Source organism: Vulpes lagopus, chromosome 1 (assembly GCF_018345385.1).
Source record: "Vulpes lagopus strain Blue_001 chromosome 1, ASM1834538v1, whole genome shotgun sequence".
Classification (NCBI taxonomy): Eukaryota; Metazoa; Chordata; class Mammalia; order Carnivora; family Canidae; genus Vulpes; species Vulpes lagopus.
In genome coordinates this window covers 17617472-17628778 of record NC_054824.1, presented here as the reverse complement: position 1 = coordinate 17628778, position 11307 = coordinate 17617472, and the positions used below count along the sequence as shown (strand labels likewise).

The 11307-nt window shown below is 44.3% G+C and overlaps 1 protein-coding gene across 8 annotated transcripts in view; it reads left to right on the top strand.

Annotated features, from left to right (window-relative positions):
* The first annotated feature begins 1176 nt into the window (after positions 1 to 1176).
* Positions 1177 to 11307, top strand: part of KLHL32 (kelch like family member 32) — a 228684-nt gene continuing 218553 nt past the window's right edge. For 6 of the 8 annotated variants that reach the window (XR_005989535.1, XM_041767394.1, XM_041767376.1 and 3 more), the window contains exon 1: positions 1933 to 2289. The gene's annotated coding sequence lies outside the window, so the exon portion shown is untranslated. Of the gene's footprint in view, positions 1401 to 1932; positions 2290 to 2685; positions 2732 to 11307 lie in introns of those variants that run through there. The other 2 variants (XM_041767361.1, XM_041767369.1) reach the window with 2 other exon arrangements.

Below are 11307 nucleotides of genomic sequence, written 5' to 3'. Positions count from 1 at the left end.
AACAGATAATCCAATCAATACAGATGGGTTTAAAATTTTGGATGCATTCACTTTAGTGACCAGTATTTTATGAATCTTTGAGAAGTGTTTATTTATTGACACCAGTCATAGTATTTTTGGTTCAAACATGCTTTCACATTCTGTCTTCTGGTATAAAAGCACACTCGATGGGGATCCCTGGGTGGCTCAGCGGTTTAGCGCCTGTCTTCGGCGGGGGGGGGCGCAATCCTGGAGTCCCGGGATCTCTCCGCGTAGGGCTCCTGGTATGGAGCCTGCTTCTCCCTCTGCCTGTGTCTCTGCCTCTCTCTCTCTCTCTCTCTCTCTCTCTCTCTCTCTATGTCTATCATGAATAAATAAAATCTTAAAAAAAAAAAGCACACTCGATGGAAAATATCCAATCGCATGCGATAAATTTTAGGAATAGCATTGCAACTAATGTTTGCAGTCAGTTGTCATTCTTCCTGCTGCTCCTCTCCTGGGGTCCAGGACTGCTAGTTAAATAGGTTCCAAGCGTCCTAAAGTCCAAATATCAAGACCATGGGAATGAAGGACCGGAATCCAGAGTCAGGCCCCAAGGGGTGGGGGGAGCAAACTGTGCCCTAAGACCTGTGGCTCTGACCCTGAAAAAAAAATTGCTGAACCATTGACTTGAGGCTCATGAAAGTGTTACGACTATCTCAGTAGATCAAGGCACTGTTCCTAGCCCAAGTGTAGAAGGACACAAACCTGCAAGAGATGGGGCTTAACATTCTGTGAAATTCCATCTTTGCAGTATTTTAAACTCTGACCTACAAAATACAGTTTACCCCAATTTAGAGTTTCATTCTTCTTTTACCAGACAGCTTAACTACATTGGATCAGGATTTTCTTTTCTTTTTTTTTTTTAAGGTTTTATTTATTCATAAGAGATACACAAAGAGAGGCAGAGACATAGACTAGGCAGGGGGAGGTGCAGGCGTCCGACGAAGAGCCCGATGCGGGACTCGATCTGGTGACTCCGGGATCACGACCTGAGCCAAAGGCAGAGGCTCAACCACTGAGCCAACCCAGGCGTCCCTGGATCAGGATTTTCAATGCAAAAGTAGTATATGGAATATTTTTACCTATTGCAATTATCCCCTTGGCTTAAGTGTTGCAAGCGTGTCTTACACAGGAATGACATCAATGGTGCAAGCGGCACGAAAGTGGGCCAGGTCCGGAAACTTCACGGAGGTGTTCTGGATTGTGCTCTGTTTGCAGCGTTCACGCTGAACTAGCTGTAACCAAACACCCCTCCTCATTTTCTCAGGCTCAGGGTGTTCCTGAGTCTAACCTCAGAGTTACCCTGAAATCACACTCAGCACCACCGTAAAGTCGAAAAGGGGCGGCGAGCAACAGGGGCAGTGTGACCTCTATCATAGGTCAGTAGGGTCAGCGGTCGCGGTCATCACACCGCCTGTCCCCACGAGCTGCTTCTCCAGCCCTGGGGAAGAGAGCCTGGGGGCAGGCAGGTGGGGTAACCGGGGGGCGCAGCGGGGAGGCTCGCGGCAGCCCAGCGCGCAGGTGCCGAGGAGCGCGAAGGGGCGCCTGCGCGGAGGAGGGGGCTACGGGGTGAGCGGGCGCGCGCGCGGGCTCGCCGGCGGCGGGGGGCGGGGCTGGGATGCGGCGTGCGCGCCCCCGGGCGGCGGGGGCGGGGAGAAGGGCAGCGCGTGCGCGTGCTCGCCGGTGGAGGGGGGCGGGGCGGTGCTGGGAAGCGCGGCGTGCGCGCCCCCGGGAGGTGGGGGCGGGGAGGAGGGCAGCGCGTGCGCGGGCTCGTCGGCGGCGGGGGGCGGGGCTGGGAAGCGCGGCGTGCGCGTCCCCGGGCGGCGGGGGCGGGGGGAGCAGCGCGCGCGCGGGCTCGCCGGCGGAGGGGGGCGGGGCGAGGCGGGCGCGCGCGCGGGCTCCCCGGAGGCGGGAGGGGGCGGGGCCGCTCCCGGGCCTGTGCCCGCCCCGGAGTCCGCCGCGGTGCGTCTCCGGGCAGCCGCCGCCGCCGCCGCCGCCGCCGCCTGGGGCAGAGCGGTCGCGGACGCGCCACCTGCAGTGCCGGCTGCTGCTTTCTATTTACTAGCAAACACCGTTTCCCCGCGGGAGAGTCCGGGAGCGCGCGCGCGCACACACACACGCTAGCGAGCGCGTCTTCACAACCGCATCCCCGAACCGACAGTGCGAAGCTGCTGCGGTTTCTCTTAACGTCCGCCTCGCGGGGAGAAGCGGAGCCGTCGTGCAGCAGGAGCGCCCGGCGCCTGACCCCGCAGACCGCTCCCCCGGCGGGTAAGCCCGGCTCTCCTCGTCACCTGTTCGGGGTCGGTGCCTGCAGAGCGGAGGGAGAGGGCGGGCGGCCGGGTGCGCCGTTGGGGGCGGGACCGCAGTTGGGAGTCAGGGGTAGGCGGCGGGAGCAGCCGGACCGCGCGGCCCGGCGGGAGCAGCCCTGCTCGGTGCTCACTCTGCAGACCCTGCAGGTGCCCCCCCCCCGCCTCCCCGCCCAGCCCCCAGCCCCCAGCCCCCAGCCCGAGACGTGCCGTGCTCCTTGGTTGCCAAGGAGACTTGCTTAAACATCAGCCCTGGGACATCTGTTGAAACGACGGGCTTTTAAAGACGATGCTGTTCTTTATTTTGATTCTTAAAAATGAAATACACACCGAGGACCATGTGGTGATTGGGCAATCGCTAAGATGTATTCCGGGCATGGTTTCATTCAACTTCAGGAAGAGCGGTAATGCACTCTAACGTGCGCTTTAAAACGGATTCGTCAGATGAATTTTTCAGCGGATTGTGTCTTGAATCATAACTCACTCCCATTTTGGTGATGCTCTAAAGAACAATGAGTCCAATGAAAATCCCCCCCCCTTCCCCCCTCTCCCGTTGCCACATTGTATCTTGCAGTTCACTCAGGCACTATTCTCTTAACATTAAAAGTGAAAGAGGAATTAACTGTTTCCCACCCAGGGATGATCTGCTGTAAATTGGCCACAACAGGAATACACAAGTGAATTCCTGACGTGAGGAGATAGCACTCAGGACAAATTTGCTAACATGTCTATGGCCACTGCATCATTAAGTGCAGTTTTCTGCACCTCTGCCCATCTCTAAGAACATTCTGTTTCCTTTCAGGTCCCTTGACTGTTTTGTTTTTTACATATATATCTACATGTTGACGGATACAGATGCAGAATTCGTGCCATGCCTTATTACTCCCAAGATTGGAAGGTTTTGGAGCTCATATTGAAATGTTGAGAGGAAGGAGGCACAGAGAAAGCAAGATCCTTGCGTTGTTGTTGTTTTGGTTTTTTTTTTTTTTTTTTTTGGATTGGATCCTTTTTTGGAGAACTGGGTGAGGGCCAAGGTGGAGGTCAGTACTCAATTATCTCTCCAGGACCCCTAATGAAGGGTGTGTCAGTGTTACTTTGAAGGCTCTGGTGCCTAGTGGGTAAACTCAAAACAGCACTTGAAGGGACCATCAATCCATTAAGTATCCTTTGCACTGATTTCATACCTTCATTAGGAACAGAGATGACCTAGTAAAGATCTTCTGGCATTCAACAGTTCCTTTTGTTTTCCTTTGATATTTGTTCATCTTTTTATCTCTTATTACTTCAAATTCTTTTCATCCAGTAATACGAAGAGCAAGGAAACTAGTAATAGCTGAGGAAGCATTAGAGGGGTTTTGTGCAACTGAGGGGGGCTGGGAAATAAATAAAGATGACAAATATTTTATATTACACTTTATGAAGTACTTTTCCCCCACTCTTCTTTTTTATTCCCTACAACAATCTTGTGAAGTCAAGGAATTATCTGCAGTTTAAAGCTGAAAGACCCAAGACTCAGAATTTGTGGAAGGTCACAGAGCTAGCGAATGGGGAAGTCTTTTTTGGATCCAAATTCCTTACCTGTAAAAAAATTCTGTGTCTGTATTTCCAATGCACAAGTAAGATAAAATAGTGGAGCAGGCCCAGTGGGGGCCATGTGGGAGAGAGGGTTGTGGACTTGGAACATACAAAACCACTATGGAAAGGGCAGCACCAACTCGGTTGTAGATAGATGACTGTTGCTACCCCGGCTCTAAAACATTCTAGTTTTTCAAGGGAAACAGAAGGTTACATATTTTTATGTGAAGTATCCTTCATTTTATAAACTAAGGACCACATTCAAAGTGTATTTGGGCCACAGAAGGCCTGTGGACTGCCAGTTGCAATCCAGAGTTACGGAGTTCTCATTCAACTCTTAAATATTTTTCTCTTATGGAATACTGATGTGAATGAATCTATCCATCATTATAAGAGTGGTGAGGAGTTTTCTGGTTTTGATATTAAAATCTAAAAAATGCACCGTATCTATTCGTAAATAGGTCCGAGTTTTTTTTTTTTTGTTTTGTTTTGTTTTGTTTTGTTTTTTTAGGGCTCCTAGGCCTCTCATACCTAAGAGAGAATAAAAGAATATGAAGTGCCCCAAAAGAGGAATTTTTTTAATCTCATGAAACAAAAGCCTTTATGGTTTAAAATTTATGTTCCTGGGTGTTTTGTTTTGTTTTTTTTTCTGGGCGTGTACTATAAACTACAGAATAAGTAGGTTGAGTACCTGACATTTGTAGGAAGAGGTAGAATGAAAAAAAAAAAAAAAAAAAAAAAAAAGGAAGAGGTAGAATGAGAAGTTAGAAAAAGGAGCATCCTGAGCTTTTCAGTGAAAATGACTTTTTCAGGCAGCCTGAGTGGCTCAGCGGTTTAGCACCGCCTTCAGCCCAGGGTGTGATCTTGGAGACCCAGGATCGAATCCCACATTGGGCTCTCTGCGTGGAGCCTGCTTCTCCCTCTACCTGTGTCTCTGCCTCTCTCTCTCTCTGTGTGTCTCATGAGTAAATAAATAAAATCTTAAAACAAACAAACAAACAACATCTTACTAAGATTTTAGGTAATTAACTAAAGCCCACCATAGAATACTGCAATATTCCAAAGGAATGAAAACATAAATGGGAACTCAAGGGGTATTCACTTCTAGGATGCTGACATAGAAAATACAGTTTACTCCTTAAATAACAGCATCTTGTAATGAAGCATATACCTTTGGAGAAGCTGCCATCTTTTCATGTTTCTCCTAACACTACAGAGATGTCAGCAGTCTTCACTGAAGCCGACCTGATGGGGTCAGAAAGGACATTTATTTATGTCATTTCTTTTGTGGATCCAAAAAGGTGCAGTTAAAAAAAAAAAAAGCTAAGATTTGAACAGTGACTTTTAATAGTTCTCAAATTTTAAAATCCTCCTCTAGAAGGATACTTTGATAGTAAATAAATGCCTTTAAGTTTCAATTCATGGAAATATGATGCATCTCCAGTAAAGAGCTATGTTATTTCTACTGTGACAAAGTCCTGGCTTGGTGCTATAGAGATAACAGCTCTGCCGTCAAGGATTCAGAGCAAACAAATGTCCTGTTCCTGGTAGCTTCCACTTTTCCAGCCCCTTCTATGTTTTCCCTAAATGGAAAACTACTTTCTATATTTTCTTCCTAACATCTCTATAGAATAAGGATCTTATTGTCATTGTATCGATAGAGAATCTGAGACTATGTGAAGTTAAACCAGACAAATAAATGAAAAACCTCAGCAGCTCTCCTCACTTGACACCTTTCCTTCTCTGCCGATTACCTAATGGAAGTTATAGGCGTTGTGATTTTGAGGCAGTTGTGTGTTAAATGCTATGATAGAGATACCAGATGCTGTAGAAACACAGATACAGGGGAAAATGAAAAAGTATGCTGATTGTGGAGATCAGATTATTCCTTTGTAGGTGGAGGATTAGTGCTGGATCCTGATGGCTGGGTTTGATTCTAGTAAATGAAGATCCTTTCAGCTATGCAAAGAGGGTAGGCTCTGTGAGACAGTCAGTTGGAAGTGTGAATTGAGAGGATAATGCTCATGAGGTCTGATATTGATGAGCTCATCATTGTTGCTGAAGGGATGACACAAGCTGTGGTAAGAAATACGGTCTCCCAAGACAGAATGGAGTGTATCAAGAACACAGAAGTATGGGTGCGTAGCAGGGAGTAGAGCAAGGTGAGGTGGTGAAGGAGACTCAGAGGGGAGTTATAGACGTAGGGGAGAATCTGAAGAGATAGTATTGATTCTTCTGAAAGACTGACATAAGGGTAAGGGGTGAACAAGTATATCATGTTCTCTATACAGAGTTTGGAACACAGTAAATATCCATGGACTATTATGGTGTGTCTGTATTCTTAACATCCAGCATCTGGCCCATGATTACCTGTCATGATACCACTTTTCTGTGGAAAGAAGGTGTACATAGGCATTTTATGCGAATTTAGTTGGAGTCAACAAATATCTGGATTTTCAAGAATGGGCAGGAGATTGTGCAAATTCAATGAGAACACGTCAGTGTAGACACTGTGTAGACACTGCAAATTCAATGACACTGTGTAGACACTGCAAATTCAATGAGAACACGTCAGTGTAGACCTTTTAGTAGGGCCAATACTTAGAAGTCAGGGAGGCTCTTGCAGATGCAGATTTTTTTAAAAGATTATTTATTTATTTATTCATGAGAGACACACAGAGAGAGAGAGAGAAAGAGAAAGAGAGAGAGAGGCAGAGACACAGGTAGAGGGAGAAGCAGGCTCCAAGCAGGGAGCCCGACACGGGACTCGATCCCAGCTCTCCAGGAGCACGCCCTGGGCTGAAGGTGTCACTAAACCCCTGAGCCACCCGGGCTGCCCAAGATTTTGATGTTGGATACACCTTTGATGAAGTCTCATCTGTGGGACAAGTGAGGAGAAATACAAGCTGCTTGTTAGCTATTTGAAAATATATACTCAAACCCAGAGTGACAAATAAATGTACTCTGCTCTCGATCGAGTCAGCATTTCTGTTACCTGGATGGAGATATGAAAAAAAAAAAAATGTGACCATCTAACAGAAGTCGGATTTGGCTTCAAGCACTAGATCTGCAGTGAGTGGGAGAGAGAGCTGCTTGTTAGAATGGTGGGCACAAGATAAGAGGATGAGATGAAATAGAGACACACCATAGCTAGCAAGAGTCTAGCGCAGAGGACATTTTAACTCCCATCAAGGATAACATAAGCCAGTATGATGATTTGCTTTTCACAGTAATGGAAAAATATTCTGAACAAATGATGTGAGGAGTCTGTCTTTCTTACGTAGCTTTTTGGCGACAGTGACGATAGGCCGGTGGAGGTAGTCTGTGTGTTAGGTAGTACCTTTCTCTCCTTTTCTTGTCCTTACATACCGGTTCCCATTATCTCAGAATTTCTTTCACTGTGGAGATTAGAACTTAGGAATTCAACGTAGAATATCTTAACTTTCCTTCTTACTGAGAATTAATAGATGGGATTTATTCTGTTCCCCTTTCCCTGGTCCTGTTGTGTCCAAGAGGATTATTCGTTCCCATCCCCTTGTCGCTGAAATCTACCCTAAGCTGAGGAAGCACGGAACTTAACTTCACACCCTTTTTGCTCTTGCCTTGTTTCGTATGCACACTGCAATGTGTTAATGCATTTTATTAATTCGATTTAGACATACGGCATTATAAATTTTGGTGAGATTTTAAAAAGAACTTATGTATAAAAATGGTTTTGCCAACTTGCCTTGGAGTCAGATTAGTTCTGCACATGGCAGGAACACAGAAAGCTGTAGATTTGTCTAAATTAGCTTTGCAAGGTTGAAATTACTGACCTGATAAGATGATTTTTAAATGAAGAAGGAAAATCTTTGGCAGTTTTCATAGACTCTTGACTTTCCCCTACATGTTTATTTGAGGCATAATATATTCCTCATTTCATGCCAGATGAGCCAGTTCCAGCTACTTAGAAACAGGGCTCCCCGCCCCCCACCCCCGACAACCGGTTTGGCATACAGGATATTGATCGAATAAGTAGTTCCATTCTGGATGATTGCTTCAGTGGGAACACATTCAATGCTAATGGGACAGAAGCCAAGAGCAGTGGAGGAGGCATTTTGCAATTTTTTTATGACATAAATTCTGGTACCTCATTTTAAATCATTACTTAGAAGCCTTATTATTTATGAGTTTTAGTTCTTAAGTTGTATGTGCAAGGTAGCATGGCACAGCGCGGAGAACATGAGACTCGGGGCCTGGATTTGAATACTAATTCGACACTTCCTGGCTCTGTTATCTACAGTCTGGCTACATATCCCCTGTAGGTCTCATTTTCCACATCTATAAAATGGGGATGCTATTACCTACATTATAGGGCTATTCTGAGATTAAATAAAATATGCATTAAAAAAACATCTAGGATCCCTGGGTGGCGCAGCGGTTTGGCGCCTGCCTTTGGCCCAGGGCGCGATCCTGGAGACCCGGGATCGAATCCCACGTCGGGCTCCCGGTGCATGGAGCCTGCTTCTCCCTCTGCCTATGTCTCTGCCTCTCTCTCTCTCTCTGTATGACTATCATAAATAAAAAAAAAAAAAATTAAAAATAAAAAAACAACAAACATCTAACACAATGGCCTGGTGCATAATAAAATCTTGGTGCTTAATTCCTTCCTGTACTTCTCCTTACTTCCCTACCTTTGTCTTCCTCAACCTGAGGGTATGATACACTTAAATTTCATATACCATATACCACTTAATTTTCATGTACCATATAAAATGTCTTAATCTGGTCTGCCAGTGTTACAGAGGAGCTAGCCTCTTAGTGTAATGGAGTTTTGAGTGAGTGGTGGGCTGCTTGGGTGGGCCCTCAGGGACATATATTTTGGTGTCTTTCCTCTCTGGCAAGCTACCTCCCCCTCTTTCTTACAGGAAAAAGGCAGCTGATGAGGGCTCTTATAAGGCTTTCCTCAGGGGTCCCCATCTGTAAAAAGCTCAGAGGCACCCCTTGTGTCCCCTGTGGAATTAATAGTAACAGCACCTAGGATCTCGTGGATACAGACTTCCTAGCCTTTCTGTGAGGTCAAGGTATAGTTGCCTACATTTTTTTAGACAACTAAGGGTTTCCCTTCATGGAGAATTATGTAAATTTTATGAAAAGGTCAAGAGCTCACCAGGCTCAAAGAAAAAACTCCTCAAATTCACTTTCAAGTCAGATAGGATTAAAGGCTTCCTGAAGAGAATACTTTCCAGTTAAATCTGTTTTGTTTTTCTTTGTTCTCTGCACCACGATCTGCCCTTCCTCTGCCCCCACCAAGCAACACTCATCCTCACAAGGGGTAGAGTAATTTTTCTACTTTTTTGGTATCATCTAGTTCTCTGACTACCTAGGAGTACAGATGAGGTCAGTGTGTCTTGACTTTTTCATGGTCACCCCCTTGTAGTTTGTGGACTTGGGGTAATCCAGACAGTTGTGGGGGCTGCAGGCAGTCCACTGTCCTGGTGACTTTGTAGTAGGTATGACAAAAAACATTTATAGGAAGGCAACCTGAACAGTAAATTTTAGGAATACAATATACCAAGCTAAATTTTGTTTTTATCGTATAATCAATCACAAAAGCACATCCCTCCAGAAAAGACTACGTTATGTGTTCTAGTGTGTATGTATATATGTGCTTATTTTAGTGTTTCTTTAAATGTGTTGCAATTTAATAATTCAGATGTATTTTTAGTAGTTGGTGAGTAATATTAGTGCATTTATCTAAAATAAAGCGTAGGGAATTGTTAATGCTAAATTTGTAATCGTTTGTCAAAGATAGAATGTCCTTTATCTGTTTCTTTTATCTCTATGGATCCAGAAGATAATATATTAAAATTAAACTCCAAAAAGGTTTGATGTGTGGTGGGCATTAATTATAGGGAACTGTCGATTCGATAATGAAAAATACAGTAGCCAAGATGGTACCAGTGCCAAGTCTTGTGTTTGCATTGAATTCACAGAGCAGCAAAGTTACAGAATCATATTACTAAGAAAAAAATGAAGATATTTTCAGTCACTCCCAAGTGATAGCTATGGTTATTATTTTGGAAATTTAGGTTTAGAATTGAGGTAGCTATCTGAATGGAGGAGATTTATTTTGGTAGAGTCTTTTTTGACTTGCTTCCTCATCTACTCTATGTGACATTCCCTGAAAGGAGACATTTTTTTTTAACACTGTCTCTGTGATGGGTAGTAGTGTAGATATAATCCAGTAACCCTTGAAGGGCTTTGAGGATTCACTAGTCTTTCCCAGACTGATGTCCATGAACTGATATGGCTGATTGGTTTTTTGAGAATTTAAAGCCTAAAGAAATATGTAATGAAAGTTTTGGTTCTTCCTTTTATGAAAACATTAATAACCTACAATCTGATTTAATTTGGGATGAGCTTATCTTCTTTAGCTTTGAGTCAAAGCTATTTATCTTGTCTTGAAGGTATTTATTATCACCTATAGATAGGGCTTCCTAATTGATCAAATGTCACTTGAGAAACTCACGCACAGCCTTTAGGCCTTTCTACATAGCATTTAATTAGGCTTTTTACTGAAATCCTAATTTGTGAATCTTAGTGTCATCTATAAGGTTTTATGATAAATTTCCCTTCTCTGACCTCATAATCTTTTACAAAGTTGTCCATTTTTTAAATTTCTGTGTTTCATGGTGTTTTGCCAGCGTTGCTCACCAGAAGTCTACAGTTAATTTATTGTTGTCACGTTTGTATTGCTTTAAAATGGAATATTAATATATATGATGTATGTAACTGTCAGTGGGTTTGCAGATGTGGGTGAAATTCTTTGGCCAGCACACACTTTCCTGGTGCTGATGGTTTGATGCGCGTGGAATTGGGACAGGAGGAGTTAGTTCCATGGTTTAACTATGTGGTACCAACAGGCCTACATATTGTCTGTGAAATGGAGGATATACTTTACCTATGGGTGAAAGACCTAATGGATCATAAAATTCCCAGACCCTTTAACTATGTGCCTTGATTACTGTATTTTTCTTTTTGGGCACTGCATTATTAGAGTTCTTCTGCTTTTTCCATATTGACCTCTTTCAAAAACCATATCTGGTGATGATTTTAGAATTTTATTGCCATCATTCTTTGTTCAGATGTAAACTTGCAATGCCTCAAGTTTACTGTTTCTTTGTTGGTATTGGTATACTGTTTCTTTGTTGACTAAGAGAACAGAGGATGTAAGAGGACCTTTTGCACTACAGTATTAAGTGAGCCCACCTCATGGGTTGGATACAGTGTTAACCAAGGTATTTAGGAAGCTCGGGCTCACTGAATCCAGAGCTCTTCTTAGGATCAGGTGCCCCTCCTTACCTGGAGCCTCATGGTTGACCTCAGGGATGGGTGTGTATTGAGAATTTCAGGATAGGGTCTT